The sequence below is a fragment of the Lepisosteus platostomus genome, chromosome 1, assembly GCF_059453375.1.
Source record: "Lepisosteus platostomus isolate fLepPlt1 chromosome 1, fLepPlt1.hap1, whole genome shotgun sequence".
Taxonomy (NCBI): Eukaryota; Metazoa; Chordata; class Actinopteri; order Semionotiformes; family Lepisosteidae; genus Lepisosteus; species Lepisosteus platostomus.
Genome location: NC_142611.1, coordinates 68,568,655 through 68,574,776, shown reverse-complemented (window position 1 = coordinate 68,574,776; position 6,122 = coordinate 68,568,655). Strand labels below are relative to the sequence as shown.

The window sequence follows — 6,122 nt, the reverse complement described above, 5'->3', positions numbered from 1 at the left end:
TATATTAAATAATGTCCTACTTCTCGCGAAATAAAATCCGAGTGGAGATGCCGGGGATTGAACCCGGGACCTCACACATGCGAAGCGTGCGCTCTACCACTGAGCTACATCCCCAGGCCCGCTTCAGCCGCCCCCCCCTACAGACTGCAGGAGCAATCCCACAGCCCTCCAGTGAGGGGTCCTAACCCCCTGTACAAGCGGGAGGACGGCCGCGCGAGTCATCCAGCTGGCTTGGCCGCTAATCTTTTTGCCCTTATTGGCTGACTCTCAAGCAAGATTCGCTGTCTCCTCACCCTCCCAAGCCCACATACTGCAGATGCAATTCATCTCTTGGCCCGGTTGGAGGTCGATATAAATCAAATGTTGATGTGTTTTTTTTAAATAAGAATTTCTGTAAAAAGCCTTTTTTTTTAAAAAAAAATCCTTTCTCGCCTACCTTACAGTGCCTTAGTGCAACTCCTTTCGTTGTTTCACCGGCACGTTGTTTCAGTTGGCGGAGACTTCTCGGCTGTCAGAAGAAAAACGTCTGTCCTTTCTTTCCCGCCTCTCTGACCCTCCGCTTACCAGGAGGACCGCTCTGCCCTCCACACGGACAGCGGGTCGCCCGGCCTGCGGGCCGAGCAGTGCAGCCGTACCGTGACGTGAAGCGCTCGGGCCCCAGTGAGGTCCGCCCTGCGGCCGTCCCCCTCAAACCCGCGCTCGCAGGCTCGCAGGCTAAGGGGCTGCACTCTTCGGTCTTCCTCTCTGACACGGCGGGCCCCGTTCATGCCGCCCTCGGTCCACCCGTGGGCCCTTCCTCTCGCGATGTAATCACCACGGACATTTCGATTAATTCACCCCAGCAAATGACTCCGGTGCACAAGCGTCGCTTTCTTTCTTTCTTTTTTTGTCTCGTTTTGTGTGTACGAATGCTGCTCGGGGTTTTTCCTATAGATTCTAGATCAATTTTGCATCTGGGGATCAGGCATTTGCACCCCTAAAGTACTACTCGAGGAAACGTGATTACATAAGTCTCAGTAACATAATACATTAAGCGAGATACGCGAGCCTTGTTATTAAATAGTTGGGAAGGCTCCTGCGTTCTTTGACCGTATTAAAACACCAGTGTCCTTATCGAGTTACTTTCAGTGTGTTCGAATTAAAAAAAAAAAGAGGTAAACCGAGAGGTGGGGTTTTTATATTTAGATGTCCGACACTAGTAGGGCTGCCAGTCCCGGCCTGCCGACAGCTCGCCACACAGACCGAACCGCTGGAGTCACGCGGCCTCCCCGCGCCTCAGCGAGACGAACACCTGGAGCAGCCGCGCGCCACCCGATCCCGTCAGCCCCTCGCTCCTCGCTCGCTCCACCGAACAAGCCGAGGGCTCACCTTGCCGGAAAGAGTTTGAAAGAGACCCGGAAAAGCGGAGGGACGGCGGGCCCCGAGCACTCCTCTGTTCCGAAGCGAACGGGGCAAGTTCGCCTCACAGGAGTTATCGACGGGACTGCGAAGGGAAACCAGAACCGAACGCCGTAATTCAGGACGCTGTAACTCCCTAACCCACCACCTTAGTCTTTAATTTATTTTCTTTCCCTTGAAGGGCAATATCTTAAATCCAATAATGTCTCAAAACGTCTGGTACAACGAACCCACGTTTATCTATCGATTGAAATAAAGACGGCCATGTTTTTTTTTTCCCAATACATGATACTGTTAGCAATTTCGTTAAATGTTATCACATTTCTATGCAACTTTACTCTCGGGAACTGAGGCAGTTAAATAATCGACAGAGTTTAACTGAAAGAGTTCCGTCGGCAAAGGAAGAGATTCAATATATCCATCGACAGGAACTTCATCGCAACACGGCCGCGTAATGACACCTAGCGGCCTGCATGCGACACTACAACTGGGCGATCTGGTTGGACGGAAAGCTGCCTTTCCGCTGGCTTTAATGAAAGTCGTCTTCGCCTCCTCGTACGTTTTCCTTTAGGTATCTCGTTTCAGAATAGCGACCTTTTCCGCTTGCAGTCTCTTCCTTTACCGAGAACAGCCCGTTTTTAAAACAGAGAACCCTTGTGACTAAAGGCACTGACGCCACCTGCCGGAGATCCGGCTGTTTGCGGCGAAAAGGCTCTTGCCCACGGCTCTCGAAATCTGCGGGCGGGTTTCTCGTATAGCGGCAAATTCTGTCTTCGGCAGTAGCGGTATCTAACCTGGTATCCTTGGTTTCGAGGAAAACGTGATCTCGGGAATGTGGACATTGCCAGCTCCCTCCATCCATGTTCGAAAACCGCTTAGTCCGACACAGTACAGGGCAGCAGTGAGCCACAGTCTCACCTGGCGGACAGTAGGGTCACCTGGAGAGAACGCCAGTCCAGCACAGGGCACAGGGGTGAAGCCTTCCATGGTGAAATGTAGAGGTGAAAGTACACGTATTTCATTGTGGTTAATGCTGCTTTTTACTAAGGCATTTATTTAGCATTTGTGGGTTTGTATACAGATAATATACATATATATACTTCACCAGCAGCCATATCACCCTGCAGCTCACAACTGGCAGCTCCCTAAAGCTAAGCAGGTGTGAGCCTGGTCAGTACCTGGATAGGAGACCACCTGGGAAAAACTAACGTTGCTACCTGGAAAAGGTGTTAGTGGGGCCAGTAGAGGGTGCTCACCCTGCGGTCTGTGTGGGTCCTAATGCCCCAGTAGAGTGATGGTGATGCTATACTGTAAAAAGACGCCATCCTTTGGATGAGATGTAAAACTGAGGTCCTGACTCTCTTTAAAGAGAGTCATTAAAAATCCCAGGGTGTTTCTTGAAAAGAGCAGGGGTAAAATCTGGGCATCATTGGCCTTTACCAATCAGAGCCTCCTTATAATCCCCATCTATGAACTGATAGCTAATAGCTACACGTCACTGAGAGCTGGTGTATGGTGAGTGTACTGGCGCACTATGGTTGCAGTTGCATTGTCCTGGTGGGGCTGCACACTGGTGATGGTGGAGGGGAGTCCCCATTACCTGTAAAGCGCTTTGAGTGGAGTGTCCAGAAAAGTGTTATATAAGTGTAAGCAATTCTTCTTATAATTAAATCTGCACTTGGAAGCTGGACAGGGCCTTGGTGAAGTGGAGATGAAATCTTCCTTTCCTAGCTCCTCCAATTATTTGGCACTGGCACTTCTTATTATAACACTCCTTCCTTTTGTGCACATAATAGTACTGTCAGTCTCACACGGGGGAAACACGATGAGTTTTTGGTGCAGAAATTAGTTTTGTCACCACAGCACAATTCACTTAACATTTCTTAAAGGCCGCGATGCCAAAAATGACTGAGCCCACTGACAGACTGCTTGAATGCATAGCAACCGGGCAGCAGCAGCTATAACTATATTTTCTGTTTCTGCTAAGCCAGTCTCACACTCTGTTCCTGGAGGACTGAGCGTCTTGCGTCTAAAATAACTGCCTGCAACTCGCCATCTGTTGCTTCCGTAAACGCAATACATTTAAACAGAAAGACCCTGATGAGTGTAAGTGACCGCTCCCACCCAGCTTTCCCCTGTTTGAGCTCTCTCTCTTGGGGAGAAGGTTAAGAGTTTGGGATGTTGTCAAATCCAAAACAGAGCGGTTCAGGAAGAGCTCCTTTGCTGAAGCTATTTGGTCTCTTAACTCAACACTTACAAAAGTATTGATTAAAGTATTTATGGGCAAATTCATTGATTCTATATTATTCTGAATATGATATGTATTATTTATGATGTTTCTTTCTCTTCTTGTATCTGACCTTTTTTTTTGTATCTCTGTTATTTTGAGCAACACCACAGAAAAGTCCCAACAGCCCAAAGGAATGGCTTGGCAATAAAGTTGACTTTGACTTCTAGTTTTTGTTCCACCCTCAGTAGTCAGTTAAACAGTTAACCTTATTATTTTCTTAGGTAGACACACAGAAGATTCTGTCTTCTAATGCTGATTACTCAAACATTAATTTCATTAAAGGTATAACCACCTACAGAACACCTCAGGGCCTGGCTAGAAATATTCCAATGATGCAGCTAATAATAATAATAATAATTGCTTACACTTATACAGCGCTTTTCTGGACACTCCACTCAAAACGCTTTACAGGTAATGGGGCTCCCCTCCACCACCACCAATGTGCAGCCCCACCTGGATGATGTGACGGCAGCCATAGTGTGCCAGAACACTAACCACACACCAGCTATCAGTGGGAAGGAGAGCAGAGTAATGAAGCCAGTTCATAGATTGGGATTATAAGGAGGCCATGATTGGTAAGGGGCAATGGAAAATTTGGCCAGGACGCCGGGGTTACACCTCTACTCTGTTCGATTCAATTAATCAATTAATTGAATAATTAGATCCACTAAGTAATTGATGGCTCAGACGGAACACAAACAGAAGAACCAGGGCCTCCAGGAAATGAGTCTGACACTCCTGGTCTGAGTGACAATAACCTACTGACACTGCAAATCCAGTAAAATACCCACTGATACTTTTTTACACACTTTGTGCCACAGGTGGGCAACATCTAGCCACCAATTCAGACTCACAGGGCTTCTGTTGGTTGATGCAGGTGAAGCACGTAATTCCTCTGATCATTTCATGAGTCTCTTTTTAGGTTCAGAGCCATAGTAGCTCAGACGGCAAGGGCGTCTGGCTCCTGACTGGAAGATCCTGGGTTCAATCCCAGAGAGGGGCAAGTGATTTAGCTTACTCTAATTCCTTCCAGATGGCTCCCAGGTCCCCTCACCCTGCTTTCCAAATGAGTACTGGGGGTTAATCCTTCCTGGGGTAATAGGCCATCTGGAGTGTGATGCTGACCACACGTCACCATCACCTCCATCTCCAATGTTGGAGAGCTGAGAAAAATGGTGACCCCCCCCCCCCCGCAATGGGTCTTTATGGCCTGAAAAGGCACCTACCTTCTTAGGGTTTTAGTAAGGAAAAAATTTGATGTGCCACTTTGCTGACAACATACCAGCCTGCAGCTCACAGCTGGCAGCCCACTGAAGCTCAGCAGGTGGGAGACTTCCTGGGAAAGCTAAGGTCACTACTGGAAGTGGTGTTAGTGGGGCCAGTAGGGGGCGCTCACCCTGCAGTCTGTGTGGGTCTTAAGGTGAGGGGGATGCCGTACTGTAAAAAGGTGCTGTCCCTTGGATGAGATATAAAACCGAGGTCCTGACTGTTTGCGGTCATTAAAAATCCCAAGGTGTTTCTCGAAAAGAGTAGGGGTGTTACCCCGGCATCCTGGCCAAATTTCCCCCCTGGCCTTTATCAATCATGGCCTCCTAATAATCCCCATCTTTCAGTGGAGTATCTGGAAAGGAGCTATATAAATGTAAGCAATTCATTATTACCTCTTTGGGTCACATCAGCTGTGATCAACTCCCTCCTACAGGGATTGTATAGATATCATATTTCAATCAGCCCTTTTTGTAATTAATTAATCTAATTATTTATTATTTTATCAAAATGATTATTTTGTCTCCTTGCTCTTAGGTTGTATTTTTTTCTAATTAAAAATGGCCATAAAATTCATAAGAATGTGTACATCTGCCATGGTGGTTTAAAAGCCAATACCACATTACTTAAAACCATAAACAAACAGATCAAAGAAAACTAGTTGAGATTTCATGAAAGCGATTTCAGTATTCTCTAAGTAGGATCTCTACCAGTAATAAGAACCATCGAATTCGAATAAATCCTCTGTAAATCTAAAATAAAACAGTAGAGGGCGCCAACTACACACACACAGACAACTGTACAATCGGTACCGCTGCACTAAAAGTCCAATGATAAGTAAAACAACTGGTTAATATCTAACGTCAAAATTCAATTTTGATTTATATTACTTTGTTTTGCATGTAAATTTGGATGAAGGTTACTGTTAAGTGCAAAGGTTTTTACATTTACTAAAGAAGATCTTCCCAAAAAGATGTTTCTCTGCTCAATGTTGTGAAATTATCACAACAGGCGGAGCAGCTTTGTGTCACTGAGTGTGGAGACGGTTGGGGATCTGGCCTTGTAATGGGGAGAGAGCGTGTTCAAGACCAGGCTGGGGCACAACTGCTGAATCACTGAGCAAATGCCTCAGATTGCTCAAGCGTAGTGCCAGATGAACAAATGTAAC

General features: G+C 46.7%; 1 non-coding gene across 1 annotated transcript; it reads right to left on the bottom strand.

The window, feature by feature from the left end:
* Positions 1–42: 42 nt before the first annotated feature.
* Positions 43–114, bottom strand: trnaa-cgc (transfer RNA alanine (anticodon CGC)). Its single transcript has one exon. It is a non-coding gene; the product is annotated as a tRNA-Ala (tRNA).
* Between the last annotated feature and the right edge of the window lie 6,008 nt (positions 115–6,122).